Consider the following 19,123-nt stretch of genomic DNA (forward strand, 5'->3'; position numbering starts at 1 on the left):
ATACATTATTTCACTCCATCTTTAAATGGGGGTAATCATTATTCTCTTTTGGGACTATTGTAAACCTTAAATGATTTAGTGCATGTAAACATTGAACAAACATGATACTGACTCACGCGAGGTGTATGACAAAGACTAGCATATCTGATATTCTTTTTACATCATGTTGAACTCTATGGGAACAATCCAGAAATACTTTTTCCTCCAGCCAGTTCCTTCCAACATGCCACACTGGGTATCTTTGCTGGTCCTAGGCAACACTATCAGTGATTCCTTCAGTTTTTGGGTCACTTCATTTATGAGAAAAAAGTCACACTTTGGTATCTGAGGATTTGCTTTCAGATATTATACAGCCTCATAGAAACCAAAACTGCAATTTTATACCCAATTCAGTCTATCCTCATATCGATTTATAGATGACCCAGGCTTAGAAACCTCCATGGGGAAGATGGGCTTTGACTCTTCAGTGTTATTTCCCTTTTCCTTCACTCTTCCCCTTGCTTTCCTACACTTTTTTCCTCTCTGAGGCTATTTGGTCTCCTTCCTCCTCCACTGTAAGTGGTATTCAGGGGGAGGCTTGGGGTGGGAAATAGGACAAAGTGTTGTATCATCTAAATGCTCCCCATCTTGGAGACCACATTCACAGCTCTTTCATAGGCCCCACAGTGACCTTCCTGCCATACAGTGTCTTCAAGCGAGCAAAACAATAACTACCTGACCTCTTGCAACACCCACTGTTCATCTCCTGCTACCAGCAGATACTCCTCCAATTTCATGCTACTCAGGGTTTCTTGCCTAGGTAGGCTATCCTCATGGGCATGGTCCCAACAAAGTGTCTTGAGTCCAGTTTCCTTTTAAGGTGCTCAGTTAGCCCACAGAAGACCCATGGATTCTTGTCAAACCAAGTTAAGGGTTCCATCTTCTTGCTACTGCCCTCTTCTTTTGGCCGGCTGTCGCAGCCCACTCCACTCAGTTTCTCAACTTTAGAATTCTCCAGGCAGCAGCCAAATAGCAACCTCTTGATTCTTGTGTATTCCAAAGCTCAGAATGCATCTCAAGCACTTCTGAGAACTCCCCCATCCTCACCCTACTCCTGTCTCAGAATCAAGCGATGAAACTAGTCTCTGTAAGGCAGCAGACATCCAGTTAGTGTGTGAGATGCCATTCTCCCATCTTGCAACTACCTTCAAATCCCTGAGACACTCTCTTAGAGTCTCCATCACTTGAAGATAAAGGAGAGGGGAAAAATATATTTATTCTAAGCCTACTAATCCTTAATCTTATGCATTTTTTCCTTGATTTTCTATCTTCTGAGTATATAGGTTGCATAGTGAAAGAAAAACTCAAAGGTCCTTCTTAGAGGAGGTTTTTTAACCATAGCATCATTAACACTGTAGATAAGATCTTTTGTTGTTTGTGGAGGCAGGGCTGTGCATTATAGGATATATAATGTTGTCCCTGCCTTCTACCCACTAGATGCCAGAAGTTTCCCTTCCTCTTGAGGTATGGCAACCAAGTATGTCTCCAGACAATGCCAAATAGCCTAGGGGGGAAATCCAGTCTCAGCTGAGAACCACTGCCCTAGTTAGCTGCAGAAGGTGCTTTTCTTGGCAGTCCTTAGCTTTGGGGTTTTACACCTAAAATTTTGAGGCAACTAAAATGTCCATGTAGTTATAGTAGTAGTTTCCCACCTTCCTATCTTCATTAATTTAGCAGACATTCGCTCTTTGCTCATCAAATAAACATCCATGTTCTGCTATGTACCAGACGCTGTAATAGGCACTTAACGGAACAAGACCCTACCCTCTAGGAGCTTACAGATTAGTGACACTAGAGGCATTGTAGAGCATTCAGTAGATAGACAATATGGTCAAAGTGGTGATCGGAGAAGATTATCTGGGCATCACTGTGTACAATGAAAACAGAGGGAAATTTGGGGGCCAGGAAGACCAGTTAAGAGGCAGTTGCCGTTAAAAAAATAAGGGAATAATGATCTGGATATGACCCCCAGAAATGAAGAGGAAGGAATAAAACTGAGGATGAATTTGAAAAAAAAAAAATTGATGAATTTTGGAAGTGGTTGAATAGATGTAAGCAGAGAAGAAAGGGATTAATATCTTCTCAGTGTTCCTATGGGAGGCTACCACAGTTGCTCTATCACTAGCAGATATGGGTTTGTTAGATTTAAAAAAGAAAAGCAAAAACTGAGGCAGATGATTGTAGCAAATGCAAACATGAGTTGGGTTTTGGGATATTTATCAATGATAGGCTTGATGTGAAGATGGACCATACTCTGTATACAGAAATCTGTATTTCTGTATACAGAAATCCAAGGTCAGGACTTCTCTAAAACAGATGCATTGTCTTCACCTCATTTCTCTCTGAAATTCATAAGATACATGCAAGTGGATTGATCTCTCAATCATATTTTCAGAAAAATAACTTATTATCAACTCAGATTCTCAAACTGGTGTCCAGACCATCCAACAATAAAACAATAAAATTTAAATTACCTCTGCTGACTTTACCTAAGCAGAATCAACCTAAAGAAAGAACATATTTTATCTTCACAGATAGAATAAATCTTCACAGGACCTTAAAATGACAGATATTTTAAAAATAAATGCTAATTAGAAATGTAAGAAGATTTTCTTTCAAATAATATGGCACTCGGACAGCACTTGTTAAAATAATCAGGTTCCAAAGATAGTATAAAACTATAACTCAAGTGGCCATACGATTGCATAAATTTTTCAGTGGTACTACAATTTGAACTATTCTTCTTTGTCCCATTTCTCCCCTGTTCACTTGTGATTTCTCAAATTTTAGATCAGGAAGGTTAAATTGAGAAAACCTCCATTCCTTGGGAATGAATCTATTGTCTCATGATCCCCTTGCTCCTCTGCCAACCATTCTACAACTCTCTAGTTGGTTCCTTGATTCTTTCTCTCTCTCTTGCTTCTGTTGAGATATAAGAACATTTTTAGGAGACCTGCAGCCCTAAGTTCAGATCTTAAGTATATCCCTATAAGGTTACTCCCTAAACTCAGGCAAGTCCTTCTCTAAGATATCACTTCTCTAAAGTAGAAAGAACATTTTCCTTACATGGTAGTTATGTCAATTAAGTGAGTTAATTAAAGAGGCACATAACAACTAGCACAGAATTCATTTTAGTTTTTCCCCTTCTTTTCTCCTTATGCTAAGTGATTTGGTAATAGGAGATATCAAAAGCATGATACACCTGCTGTGTATTTGCCATCATACATTAAAACAACACAGGTAAAAAAAAAAAAATACAGGGTTTTTAGTGCACTACAATTTAAACAATGTCAAACCAACAAGGCAATAAAAAATGCATAAATGTGAATAGAAAAGAAATGTAAGGATATAGTTATTAACAGTGATTATTTTGGATAGTGGAAAAATGAATAGATATTTATCCTTTTCACTGTTCTCTGTTTCCTAATCTTTGTATAATTAATATTTAATTTCCTAATGAAAAAACATAAATAAACTTCATGGAAAAAGAAAAGAAACTTTTCAGAGTAAAATAAATTCTAATGTTCTCATTAGTGAAAGCAAAGCTTACTGGATTCACTAGCAACTCAGAGAAATAATCCTCATACTAAATAAGACAATGTTCTTTCATACTCCTCCATGAACTGTTTTCCTGCCTATATTATGAGTGAACCAAACACCAACGGTTCCCATAAATATATTCTCAGACTCTGTCTACAGCAGTGACTCTGGTCTTTTTTAATAAAAAAATGTGGTATTTTTCAAATGAATCTAGCCATTATCACGATAATAGCACTAATCCAATCAGCATTTTAATAAGTTGATTATATTTATGCAGATTAATACTAAATAGTATGATAATTAACATGGCTTAGACATGTCTTTTTTCTAGCGAGAGCACAGAATAAATATCAATAGTTAGAAATATATATTCACAACATTTCAGCTCAGTTTTGTCTTTTATCTGCTAATTTAAGAGTCACTCAAAGAGTTTAAGTACTGCAGCAATAGGAGTCTAATTCACATACCGTGTTGCAGTTTTAACTTGGAACCACCTAACCCTGTTTAAACTGTTGCCTCTCTGCCTGCCACCCCCAGCTGTGACCTCCAAAGAGAAAAATGAAGACTTCAAACAAGAACTTCCTTACTCTATTGCCAACAGTCACGCATCTATTTTCCTCTAATATTGTGTTCTCCTTTAAGACAAGGGGGGAAGTTCTGATCTTATTTGTATCGCTTAATCAGTTGCTAGGACACAGGACATGTTCAATCATAAATACATGATGAATCAGTGAATGAATGCATGGATATTTGCAATGGAAAGAGTCTTAAAGATCATATAGCCCTGATTCCCAATGACTTGTGGAGCACTTTCATAACCAACAAATGGTCTGTCAGACTTGCTCTGGCTCTCGTTATCCTGTGACAGGACACTTGGGACTGTAATCCTCTTCATCCGATTTCAGAATCCAGGTCCGTCCCAAATGTGCTTTTAACTGAAATGTATGATTCATGGATTATTTATCACTTGGGCCTCTTTTATTTGCCCACCTTCTATTTTTCTGAACATATCACACTAGTGTAGCTTTCCCTAAAGCTTCTTCTGGATCATATTTCTAAAGACTGCCACTCTGAACATATCTCGTCCCTATTTATACTGCTTTCAACTGTCCACAAGGCAAAATCCATATTATTCAATTTGTGAGTCAGGAACAAGATGCCAGTTTCCATCCTCGTGCCTTGCCATTTATTAATGTATTCTTATAATCATCAACTGTTTATTGTACATCTACTGTGTTCCTCACACTATGTTGGACCCTGGGGGAGTAAGAAATCACTCTGACCTGCCTAGAGCATAGAGCCCAATGGACAACACGTAACAGTATTTTAGAATAGTGCTCTTCCTGGTTTCTCTTTCAACTGAGAGACCAAATAGGTATAAATTTACCAGCAGAAGTATGAAACAGATATTCCCCCAGATGCAGAATTTATAAAGAGGCTGAAGAACCACTTATATATACCTCACAGATGCAGGATATTTAAAAAGTCAGACTTCCACTTCTGGCCATAACGACCAAAAACAACCTGAGAACTAAAAAACCAAAAACTATATGAAATGACTGCTTTCAGATAGCACAACACTTTGTGCTTTAGGTAGCACAACACTTTGATCCCTGAGAGGAGGGAAACAGATAAAATGAACACTATGATCACATCAGTGTTATGCTTTGAGGCACTTTCCAGACTGCAGTGCAGGGAGAGAGATTCCAAGCAGAGAGAGAGCACTGTGGCCTTTCTGAGTGGAGGAGACAGAGATTAAAGTTTAGGGTAGCTGAGGTGGCAAGAATTTATAGAGTAAAATACCAGAGAGAAGGAAGCTATACAGAGAAAGGGCTCCAGATATCTGCATAGGGATCCTCCTGAGTCTTTGATTGAATATTATCTGTGCTTCTATAAGGAAAAGCTGCATGAGGCAGAAAAAGAAAAAGAAACATCAGAGGCTAATTGCTGAACAATTCCCAAAGTTCACACAGGGCTGGGAGAGATTAGAGTTCTGACTAGCCAAAGCAGAGAGAATTTGTTGAAAATGAATACACTCAAGAGAAACTCCAGAAGGGTCACATCTTAATAATAGACTAAACTAGCCCTAGAATACAGACTACTCTGGAAGCACCAGAAAAAAAAAAATTAAAAATTAAAAAATAAAAAACTTCAAAATGATCAAGCTAAGCCTTAAAAGTCACTTAGCTATCAAGAAAACAAATTTCAACAGTCTTTAAGACAACAAACTTGAAACATCAACAATGTGAGATTCACAATGTAGAGCATTCGTAAACAACATCTGGACTTCTGCTTCTACCAATGAAGAAATGTCCACCTACAGTAAAAAATTAGAAACTGTGAAAAAATATATGAAACAACTTTTTCAGGATTTCTAGGTAAAATACAAGTTGCTAAATTAAATATGAATTTCAGACCAAAAAAATTAGTAAAAGTATGTCCAATGCAACATTTGAGACATACTGATACTAAGAAAGTATTTGGGGGGTGCTTGAGTGGCTCAGTCGGTTAAGCATGTGACTTCGGCTCAAGTCATGATCTCACAGCTCATGGGTTGGAGCTCCAAGTCGGGCTCTGCACTGAGAGCTTGGAGCCTGGTGCCTGCTTCAGATTGTGTGCCTCCCTCTCTCTCTCTGCTCCTCCCTGACTTGTGCTCTCTCTCTCTCTTTCTCTCTCTCTCTCAAAAATAAATAAGTAAACATTTAAAATTTTTTAAAAAAGAAAGTATTTGCTGTTTATCTGAAATTCAAATTTAACTAGGTGCCCTGTATTTTTACTAGAAATTCTATGTACACTGGAAAACAGTCGCAGGACTGTGAATATTGAAAGGAGGGAATATAATGAGATGAACCCAGTGACAGTCCCAGCTTTCAGGTTAGAGGCAATTCTGGACTATGGTTCAGGGTAATGGAACCCAGATTCCAGAAAATCTTAACCAAAGTGAAACTGCAGACAAAATTGGAATTTAGGGAAGCAAAGGTGGCTAAACTTTATAGGACAGAGTACCATAGAGAAGAGAGCTATGTGGAAACAGACATCTACAAATCCAATGTCCATTGAGTCCTTAGTTGTGATTGCTTAGGATAAAATTTCATGAGGCAGGGAAAACAACTTTGAGGGGAAAAAAAAAATCAAGGCACTATACGTTAAATAATTCCCAGAGCTCACAAAGGGCTAGAATTTCTACCAATCAGAATAGAAAGATTCAAATAAGCATGTGGGACTTTTAGTAAAGATTCCAGAAGAATAAAATCTTAATAGGCTAAAATAGCTCTAGAGTCATTCTACTCTAGATGGATCACAAAAAGATAAATAAGCCTCAAAAGAATCAAATTCACGGGGTGCCTGGGTGGCTCATTCGGATAAGCGTCTGACTTCAGCTCAGGTCATGACCTCACAGTTTGTGAGTTCGAGCCCCGTGTCAGGCTCTGTGCTGACAGCTCAGAGCCTGGAGCCTGCTTCAGATTCTGTCTCTCTCTCTCTCTCTGACCCTCCCCCACTCATACTCTGTCTCTGTCTGTCTCTCTCTCTCTCAAAAATAAATAAACATTAAAAAATTAAAAAAAAAAGAATCAAATTCACATACAAGTAACTTAATTGTTGGCCAGACCAAAGACCAGCATTGAATGCCACAAAATTTACTACTCAGCAATGTAAAATTAATAGTCTTGAGCATCCAATATTTGCAGACACGAAAGAAGTAGGAACACATTATCAATTACCAAGAGAAAAAGCAGTCAATAGAAATAGACTGAAAACGACAGAGATGATACAATTAGCAGGCAAGGACATTTACAAAACTATTGTAAATATGTTCAATCCACACGAGGCTATAACATTAAAATGATGTGGAGAGAAATGAAAGATATTTTTAATTTTTTAAATTTATTTTTGAGAGAGAGAGAGAGAGAGAGAGAGAGAGAGAGAGAGAGAGAGAGAATCTGAAGCAGGCTCCAGGCTTTGAGCTGTCAGCACAGAGCCCAACGCAGGGTTCAAACTCACAACTATGAGATCATGACCTGAGCCAAAATTGGCCACCTAGCCAACTGAGCCACCCAGGTGCCCTTGAAGATATCTTTTTAAAAGAACCACATGGAGTTTCCAGAGCTGAAAATTACAATGTCTGAAAAAAAAAAAAAAAAAAACCCTCACAGATGTGCTTAACAACAGATTAAATACAACAGTAGAAATAAAAAGACTTAGCAATTGAAAATATTCAAACAGCCATGGAGGGAAAAAGAACTGAAAAAAAAAAAAAAGATTCAGTGACATGTGTAACAATATCAAGCAGTTTAAAATAGTAATAGGAAAGAAGTTCTCCTAGAAAGAGAGAAGTTATGGGGTTACAGAAAAAAAGTGAAGAATGGCTAAATTTGTCCAAACATGATTTAAAATGTAAACCTATAGATCTACAGAGATCAACAGACCCCAAAGAGGACAACCACAGAGAACACCTATTCAGGCATGTCATAATCAAATTTCTAAAAATCGGTGATAAATAAAATGTATTAAAATCAGTCAGTGGAAAAAGGCTCACAGCACATAGCAGAAAGTAGATAAGAATTCCCCCTGATTTTCTGTTAGCAAAATGAAAACCATAAGATAATGGGACAACAACTTTAACTTGCTGAGAGAAAAAAACCAAACTTTCATCTTAGAATTCTAGATCTAGGGAAAAACTCTTTCACAAATAGGATAACCAAAGACTTTTTCAGAAATACAAAAGGTGAGAGAATTCATCATCCAGCAAACTTGCAACATAAAAAAAAAGTTAAACTTTTAAAGGCGGAGAGAATCTTACACCAGATATAAACTCAGATCTGCACACACAAGAACATAAATAAAGAGCACTGAAACAGTAAATATATGGATAAACATAGACAATGCACTTTCATGTTTTAATTTCTTAAAAGATTAATTGGGAAATGAGACTTCTAGAACAGCAGAATATCAAATCTTCTCCCCAGTAAAACTTGATAAAGTTGTCAAAAATAATCATTTAAGGGCTCTGGAAATAAACCTCAGGCATACAACAAATTTAAAAGTGTTTATTCAAGAAAAGCTACTGAACCTTGGATAAGAATATGAGAGTTTGTCACATTTTAGCCAGGGGGCTATCTATCATACAACCCATCCCCTAGCTTCATCAAAATGGTAATTCTACCACAAGAAAGTAAGCTCTGACAAACACACAGAGGTGGCTGACTTGATTTTGAAGTAGACCATGGGAAAACAATATGTCCCTGCACATAGTTGGCAGCCCAAGGGAAGGTCAAGTTACATCTATTCTGAAATTGCAGTTTCAACTGTGGCGAGAAACCGATCAGGTGAATGGGCAGAAATATAATCCGAGAAATGAGAAAGGCATGGGAGGCTTTGAGGAGCTCCTACATAATTTGATGGTCTGAAAGGCCATGTGCATTTACAAGGTTGTGCACAAGAACAAGAGAAAGTTGAGGGGGAACAGTCAACTACACAAGCCCTAAACGAACATGAAAACTTGTGCGTGCACAGAAGAGACATGAGAGCAGAAAGAAAAAAATGGGTCAAACTTATAAACTGCTTGAACTTTGGATGCATTCCCCAATCCAAACACAGATCCACTGGCAAAGAGTAGAATCTTTACTGACTCGAATGAGGTTGTATTTGAGTAGAAATTCTGTTCAATTAATGGCTAACCACTAAGTTATGCTGACACAAGGATGCTTTTTTAATTTGAGCAGGAATATCAATGGCCATATATGGTCACACACCATGGGGGAGAGTATGTCTACAGAATTAGTGCAAGCAAGTTACAAAACAATAAAAACTATGGGAGGATTCTGTACAGAGTTGCTATAATATATTATGTAAAATGTCCAGCTTTCAGCAAAAAATTGTAAGACATGCAGAAAAATAGGCAATATGACCATACTTGGGGGACAAAAGCAGACAATAGAAAGTAAGGCACAGATTTAGCAAACAAAGACTTCAGAGGAGCATAGAAATATGTTCAAGGAACTAAAGGAGCTCTCATCTAAAGAGTTAAAAGAAAGTATGGTAACAGTGATCCAATACACAGAGAGTATCAATAGAGATGAAAATTATTTAAAATAACTCAATATACACAGTATATTGAGTATATATATACATATATATTTAGATCTACCTCAATTCCTTTTATCACTGTTTTGTAGTCTTCCACATAGAGATTTTATGCATATTTATTAGACTTATACCTAAATACTTTACTTTTTGGAACATTATAAATGCCATTTAAAAAAATTCTACATGTCGGGGTGCCTGGGCAGTTCAGTTGGTTAAGCATCGAACTCTTGATGTTGACTCAGGTCATGAACTCAGACAGTTTGTGAGTTCAAGCCCCATGTGGGGATCTGCACTGATGGCGTGGAGCCTGCGTGGGATTCTCTCCCTCTCTCTCTGCCCCTTCCCCACTCTAAACAAACAAACAAATAAACAAACATTTAAAAATTTTTACATGTTATTTGCTGATATATAGCATCATAGTTGATTTGGATACATTGACCTTGTATCCTGGAAACTGGTTAAAATCATGTATTAGTTTCAGAAGCTTTGATAGATTCCTTGTTATTTTCTATATCTAAATAATATTACCTGAGCACTTTTATTTTTAAAGTATAGTTTCATTGAATATAGAATTCTTGGTTTACTTTTTTTATTTCAGCATTTGAATGCTATCCCACTACCTTTTGAATGTCATCATTTCTGGTGAGGAGTTAGTTGTTCATCCATATTGCTTTTCTTCCTGTAAATGAAGAGTTCTTTTTCTCTTGCCATTTTCAGGGTGTTCTTGTTGTCTTTGGCTTTGAACAGTTTGACTATGATGTTCGTAGGTGTGAACTTCTTTGCGTCACCAAGAAGTTTGGTAAACTTCTTAGAAGTAAAAATTAATGTTTTTCTTCAAATTTGGGAGGTTTTTAGCTATTCTATAAATATTTTTTCTTCTGCTTTCTCTGTATCCTCTTCTGGGAGTCCATTAGGCCTATATTCATGGTATACCGCAGGTTTCTAAAGTTTTGTTGCTTTTTCTTCCTTTTCTTGTTCTCATTTCAATTTTGTTTTTCTTTAAGTTTGCTGATTTATTTCTTCTACCATCACAAATCTACTGTTGAGCCCCTCTAGCAACTTTTTTATTTCAGTTATATGTTTTTTATCTTCAAAATTTGCATTTGGTGCTTTCTTTTAATGTTTACTTATTTATTTTGAGAGAGAGAGAGAGAGAGAGAACATGAGCAGGGGAGCAGCAGAAACAGAGGCAAAGAGAGGATTGCAAGCAGGCTGCATTCTGTCAGTACAGAGCCTAATGCAGGGCATGATCCCACAAACCATGAGATCATGGCCCAAGCCAAAATCAAGATACAAATGCTCAACCTACTGAGCCACTTAGATACCCCACATTTTGTGCTTTTTATCAATATGCATCTATATTGATCATTGTAATTTATTACATTAATGGAAAAAATGAAAAAATATATAATACTTTCAATAGACACATAAAATATTGCAAAAAATTACTCATTCAGAAAAAATTTTTAAACAAACTAGGAACAAAATAAGGGATTTTACTCAACTTGATAAAAAGCATCTATGTAAAATCAGTAGCTAATATCATATTTAATGTGAAAGATAGAATGATTTCCCCAAAGACTGGGAACAAGGCAAGAATGTTCACTTTCATCATTCTATTCAACCTTATACTAGAGGTCCTAACCAGTGTAATAAGACAATATAAATAAAGGAATCCATATTAGAAAAGAAAACATCTTTATTTGTAAGCAACATGACCCTGTATGTGGAAAATACTAAGAAAACCACATCCAAAAATTAGAAGTAACATATGAGTTCAGTAAAGTCAAAGGAGCCAAGATAGATATAGAAACATCAATTAAATATCAGCAATGAACCACCCACATATGAAATTAACAATTCCATTCCCTACAGCCTCAAAAAGTGAAAAAAAATACTTAGGCTGAAATTTAATAAAAGAAGTACAAGTCTGGTACACCAGAAACTATAAGACATTGCTGAGAGAAATGAAAGAAGATATAAATAAATCGAGAAGCATTCTATGCTCATGTTCAATAGTGTTAAGAAGGCAGTTCTCCTCAAATTGATCTATAGATTCAAAGTAATCTCTATCAAAACACCAGCAGGCATTTTTTTGCAGAAATTCGCAAGCTGTTCCTAAAATTTATATTGAAATGCAAAAGACTGAAAATACCCTAAACCATTTTCAAAAAGAATAACGAAGTTAGAGGACTTATACTTCTAATTTAAAAACTTACTTGGGGCTCCTGGGTGGTTCAGTCAGGTAAGCCTCCAACTTCGGCTCAGGTCTTGATACCACGGTTCATGAGTTCAAGCTCCAAGTCAGGCTCTGTGCTGACAGCTCAGAGCCTGGAGCCTGCTTCGGATTCTGTCTCTCCCTCTCTCTCTATGCCCCTCCTCTGCTCGCTCGCTCTCGCTCTCTCTCTCTCTCAAAAATAAATAACCATTAAGAAGAACTAGAATGATACAGTACTCAAATTAAGGTGGCACTGGTTCAAGTAAAGATATATAAAATCAAAGGAAAACAGAAGTCCAGAAGTAAATCCTTACATTTACGGTTAATTGATCACTAATAAACATGCCAAGGCAACTCCATGGGGGAAAGAAATAGTCTTTTCAACAAACAGTGTTGAGCCAATTGGATATCACACATAAAAAGATGAACTTAGACTTTTACCTCATATCATACACAAAAATTAACTCAAAATGGATAATATACCTAAATGGAAGAGCTGAAACTATTAAAATTTTAAAATAATTCATAGAGAAGATATCTTCATGATTTTGGGCTGGGCAGAGATCTTAAACACTATACCCAGAGCATGATCCGTATAAGAAAAAATTGATAAATTGGCCATCATCAAATTGAAGATTTTGTGCTCCAGAACATGCAATTGAGAAAATGAAAAAATAAGCCACAGTTTGGGGAAAATATTGCAAATAATATAGCTGATAAATACCTTGTGACCATAATACATAAAGAATACTTACAACTCAATAATAAAAAGATAAGCATAATGAAAAAATATTAGAAAAAAAAGAATTGAAAAGACTCTGTACCAAAAAATATATATAAATAAATAATAAGCTATTATTATAAACCTTCACAAGCTTGACTACCACACCGTTCAAAGGTCTCTTCTTTAAAATCTTAGAATATATTTATTTCCCATATCATTCATTTAACATTGACCATCTCTTATGTATTGTTAGATGTACTTACCTATGCATGCCTTGACTGTTAAACTGAGAGATTTGGGAGTATCACTAAACAGCATGTTATAATTATTTGAGGAAACAGACTAGTATGGATGTTGCACAGAATAGCTATTAAATAGTGATGATTAGGGAATCAGAAGACAATAAGAGACCTTTCATACATCTTCATTGAATGTGAAAACTTCTTAACTCATGTTTACTCAGGAAGTTTTCAGAACTTCTTTTGCCAAGTCTTTTTAGTGTTAACGACTCTCATGATCGACCAGCATTATACACAGTTGGTCTAGTGCTTTTAAGTTCTATTCCAGTTAATATAGGTTCCTTTTTTAAAATAGTGGTTTAGTTTGGTCATTCAAACAAGGTTAACAATCAACTTGAAATTCTATTCTACCATGCCAAATCAGCTGAGCCTACCTTCATTAAATTCACAAAGCCTTGAATAATACTAGACAAGAACTAGACACTCTTTACGTCCAATATCTTAAAGATAACATGACACCCTGAGAATTCTACTATTGGTATGTCTAGCTGTGTGGTCTATCAAATTAATATTATTTTTCAATCTGATCACTTTCAATACATTGGTTTTTTTTTTTTAACCAAACAGTGAAAGACACAGCTTCCTTGAACTGAGTACAAATACAAAATAAATAACTAATCATTAATTATGCATGACATTATATACCAATTATTTGTGAAGAAGCCTGAGCGTGTTATAAATATAATCTCATTAGTTTTCTCAAATTTTCCACAAGCTTTAAAGGTATTCATTATTATATCTATATTTAACACATTACTATATTAATAAAAACCATAGACTCTTTATTTTACAAAACATATTTACATTTATCATTCCACTTGCCCTTTTGTGAAATAGACACTGTTATCATTCCCTTTTTTCCAACAAGAAAACTTGAGTTTAATCATTTCCAAGATCTTTGTAATCATTAACATTAATGAAAGCTAATCTGTACTACTGAAGAAGTACCCTTATTCAAAGGATCACCCTAATATAGGAAAGAGTTGGAGTACCTGGTTTGGTATTAGGAAATGAGATAGTAAGGGGCAGAAAAGGAACCTTTATGGACCAAAACTAAGTGGTACTAATTAACTCTAATGCAGCCAATGTCTAAAATTGTTTTGCCATTGCAGTCATTGCTCCTGGAAACTTCCATCAAAATTTGAACTGATATATTTAATCCTTTTTAAAATTAATTTAAGTGCCATTGACACACAACGTTATGTTAATTTCAGGTGTACAACATAGTGACAAGTTTATGCTATGTGCACAAGGGTAGCTACTGTCTATCACCATACAAAGCTATCACAATATCATTGACTACATTCCCTAGGCTGTGTCTTTTAGTCCCATTACTTATTCATTCCATAACTGGAAGACTGTATCTCCCACTCTCCTTCACCCATTTTGCCCATCCCTTTCCCCTCTGGCAACCATTAGTTTGTACTCTGTGTTTACAAATCTGATCCTGTTTCTTATTTATTAATTTGGGGTTTTTCTTAGATTCCACATATGTAAAATCATCTGGTATTTGTCTTTCTCAGTCTGACTTATTTCACTTAGCATAATACCCTCTAGGTCCATCCATGTTGTTGCAAATAGCATGATCTCACCCTTTTTATGGCTGTATAATATTCCATTTTATATGCGTATATGTGTGTGCATGTATGTGTGTGTGTATATACATATATATATATAATCTCTCTCTATATATATATATACACATATATACATATATACATATATATATATATATATATATATATATATATATATATATATACAATCTTCCTTTTCCATCTATCTATCAATGGACTCTTAGATTGTTTCCATATCTTGACTATTGTAATAATGCTGCAATGAACAATGGGATGCATATATCTTTTCAAATTAGTGTTTTTGCTTCCCTTGGATAAATACCTGTAGTGGAATTATTGGATAACATAGTATTTCTATTTTTAACTTTTTGAGGAGCCTGCATACTGTTTTCTACCGTGGCTGTACAAATTTACATCCCCACCACATATATTTAATCCTTGACAGAACATTCTAAAGTAGAAAAAAAGAATATGAGTAAAAGAGCAATGATATCTCAAATAGTTATTTTTTAAAATATATTTTAACATTTATTTATTGTTGAGAGACAGAGCATGAGCAGGGAAGGGGCGGAGAGAAAGGGAGACACAGAATCTGAAGCAGGCTCCAGGCTCTGAGCTGTCAGCAGAGAGCCAGATGCGGGGCTCGAACCCACGAACCATGAGATCATGACCTGAGCTAAAGTTGGACGCTTAACCGACTGAGCTACCCAGGTGCCCGTCAAATAGCTATTGAATATAGGGCCCACAGAGCAAGGTTTACAGCCTTCAAGCTCTCTAAAACCCTGTGTTCCTCTAGGTTCCTTCAGAATTGCCATTAAGGAGTCAAGGCTACTTTTTATGTCCGCTTTAGAAAACTATCTACTTGTTTCTTCTGATTGGTAAGGTTTTTTTTGTTTGTTTGGTCATTTGTTATTAAGTTGTATGAGTTCTTTATATATTTTGGATATTAACTTCTTATCTGATTTATGGTTTGCAAAAACTTTCTCCCATTCAGTAGGCTGTCCTTTCATTTTGTTGATTATTTATTTTGCTGTGTAGAGAGGCACATGAAGAGATGCTCAACATCACTAATCAGAGAATTGCAAATCAAAACCAAGATGAGATATCACCTCACACATGTTAGAATGGCTATCAACAAGAAGACAAGAGAAAACAGGTTCTGGCAAGTATGTGGTGAAAAGGGAACCCTTATACATTGTTAATGGGAATGTAAGTTAGTTCAATCACTATATAAAACAATATGGAGTTTCCTTAAAAAATTAAAAATAGATCTACCACAGGAGCCAGCAATTCCACTTCAGGGAATATATCCAAAGGAAATGCAAACAGAATTTCGACAAGATATGCTCTCCCATGTTTACCGCAGCATTATTCACAATAGCTAAGATATGGAAACAACCCAAATGCCCATCAGTGGATGGATGGGTAAAAATGATGTGTATGTGTATGCATATCAATGGAATATTATTCAGCCATGAGAAAGGAGGATATTTGCCATTTGCAACAACATGGATGGACTTTAAGCACATTATGTTAAGCAAGATAAGTCTGAGGAAAAGCAAGTATATGATATCACTTATATGTGGAATCTAAAAAACTAAAATTCATAAAAAGAGAGTAAAATGATGGTTACCAGGGAAAGAAGGGTAAGGAGAACAGACCAATAGTGTTTGAGGGCACAGATTTATAATGAGTAAACAAGTCATAGAGATCTAATGCACAGGATAATGAATACAGACAATAATGCACTACAATTACATAATTTGATAAATATCACTACAATGTCAATCATATTATAATATATAAATATATCAAAGACATTGTACACCTTAGATTTATACAATGTGACATGTCAAATTTATTTAATAAAAATATAAATGCAACTGCTTCTAAAAAATTAAAGTGCTGAAGAGAAAAAAGAAAGTCAAAAGGCTACTGTCATATATACTCTGCCTCTTGGTGGCAGATATGAACAGATGCCAGAAAATGCCACTGGAGCAAGCCACTAAGGTTGAACTAGCCACTGGCAACTACTACATCTGTCAATGAGTAGCTCCCTCTTCATGTTGCTGACTTTTACACTAAGCACCCTAACATTGCCACTACATTATAACACAATGCTATTTTGGGGCGGAGTATTTTTTAATTTTTTAATGTTTATTTATTTTTGAGAAAGGGAGACAGAGTGTGAGTGGAGGAGGGACAGAGAGAAAGGGAGACACAGAATCCAAAGCAGGCTCCAGGCTCCCAGCTGTCAGCACAAAGCCGGATGTGGGGCGCGAACCCATGAACCATGAGATCATGACCTGAGCCAAAGTCAGACGCTAAAGCAACTGAGCCACCCAAATACAAAAAAACATTATCCAAGGAAGAAACTGAGGAAGGCAGTAGAGGTAGTATTTAAACATCTCTGCTACTAAATAAATGTGAGGTTAGACAAACCACAATTCCCTAATGTGTGTAATAGTAATGTGTATAACAGTAATCCTAGGGACGACTGGGTGGCTCCATCGGTTAAGCATCCGACTTCAGCTTGGGTCATAATCTCATGGATCCTGAGTTCCAGCCCCCTGTTGTGTGGGGCTCTGTGCTGACAGCTCAGAGCCTGGAGCCTGCTTCAGATTCTGTGTCTCCTTCTCCCTCTGCCCGTCCCCCACTCACACTCTGTCGCTCTCTCAAAAATAAATAAACTGTAAAAAAATAGTAACTCCAGTGCTATCTGCTGAATTCACTTAAAATATTTGGTATATACAAGCTCACAGAAGGAAGGATGAGAGGCACAATTCTGGTCTGAGCGTCAGCTGTGCCACTAACCTTCCCATGTTGTGGTCTTTATGAATCTCCATTTCCTCATATAAAAAGTAGAGCTAGAAACGCCTACATGCTGGAGTTACCTGATTATTTTTTATTTTGAGAAGCAAATGAGATAATGCCAGCAAAATAACTTCATTGATAATGTTTTTTAAATTAACTATAGGGGCGCCTGGGTGGCGCAGTCGGTTAAGCGTCCGACTTCAGCTCAGGTCACCATCTCGCGGTCCGTGAGTTCGAGCCCCGCGTCGGGCTCTGGGCTGATGGCTCGGAGCCTGGAGCCTGTTTCCGAGTCTGTGTCTCCCTCTCTCTCTGCCCCTCCCCCGTTCATGCTCTGTCTCTCTCTGTCCCAAAAATAAATAAAAAAAAAAAAAATTAACTATAAAATTATAAAAATTTGTCGAGCTCTAGGTATCTGATGGAATCTCTCACCCCCAACCGAAGCACGAGGTGTACTCCCTTTGCCACCACCATGCTTAGACCACTCTCAGGGCCATTTCTGTCACCATCATTTGACAGAAGAGGCATCCTGTTGCCTTTAAACCAGGGACAGAATACTCATATACTCATATACTAGGAGTATAAGTATATACTCATAAGGTCAGCATGGAGAAGCAGGGGAAGCAGTAACGGCATGTATATTAGAAGACTTACCTTGAATTAATTATTTCCCACACACTGTACTGTATTCGTTAACAATCTATTCAGGCGACCATCATCCCTTTATCTACATACACTTTTGTACACTCTGGGCATTTACCACATATACCAAATGTTGAGCACAATAGATTTGTAAATGGATGACTATATTTTATGTATATAAATATATTTTATGCATGAATATATTTTATGCATGAAAGTACTGTCAAAATGCATGCTAACATTCTTATCTCTGATAACTTCATTGAAATGTTTATAACATGATTTTGAGTCACATTTAGCAATCAAGGGGGGGGGGTTCATTTGTCTTTCATACACTCAAAATTATTCCTAAAGTATCTACTGTGTTATGCATCTGGTCACTTACTAAATACCACTGATCAATCAAATACGCATGGTTCCTGTCCTTACAGATTTAATATTCTAGTGGGAGAAAGAAGATAAAGAAATAAAGCAAGCAAGTTAGCATATTATGCTACATTAATGAGCAACCCCCAAATCTCAATGACTCCATACCAGCAAAGCTTTCCACACCCCACTCATGCAATTTGCTCAGTGCAAGTCTGCAGGAAAGGTCTGCATATCTTTGTCACTCAGAGAATCAGGCTGATAGATGCTTTACTTTAACATGTGCTTTCAACAATCTCCACGGCAGTGGGAAGTGAATGTGGCAAATCCCACAGTGGTCTTAACGTTTCTGTTCAAAAGTGGTTCATATCCCTCCTACTTGTGTCTCATTATGCAAAAAGCAAGTCACATGGCCATACTTAAATATGAAGAGAGTGAAGACATATAGCACCACAGTGTGCTCACATGGAAGAAATTCAAAAATATTCAGTGAATAGCTCTAATGATTACCACAATGTAAAATTTCAAATAAACAGGGGGAGGAAACTCCTTTACATGGGATGTCTGGAAATTCTCTTGAGACATGAATAGATGAGAAGAACTCAGCCCGATCATGAGAAGAAAATAATTCCTGTCAGAATAAACATGGGTGGAATTCGGAGGCTGACAAGAACGAGGCAAATGTAAGGAACAGAAAAAGGGTCACGTGATTAAAGCATACTCAGTGAGAAAGGCACTGGAAAGAAGGGCTGGGATGAGATCCTTAAGGGCTTCATTTGCCATAGTTAGGAGTGGGAAGTCGAGGAGGGCTTTAAGCCAG

This window comes from Puma concolor, chromosome D4 (genome assembly GCF_028749965.1).
Source record: "Puma concolor isolate L17-30 chromosome D4, mPumCon1.1.hap2, whole genome shotgun sequence".
Lineage (NCBI taxonomy): Eukaryota > Metazoa > Chordata > Mammalia > Carnivora > Felidae > Puma > Puma concolor.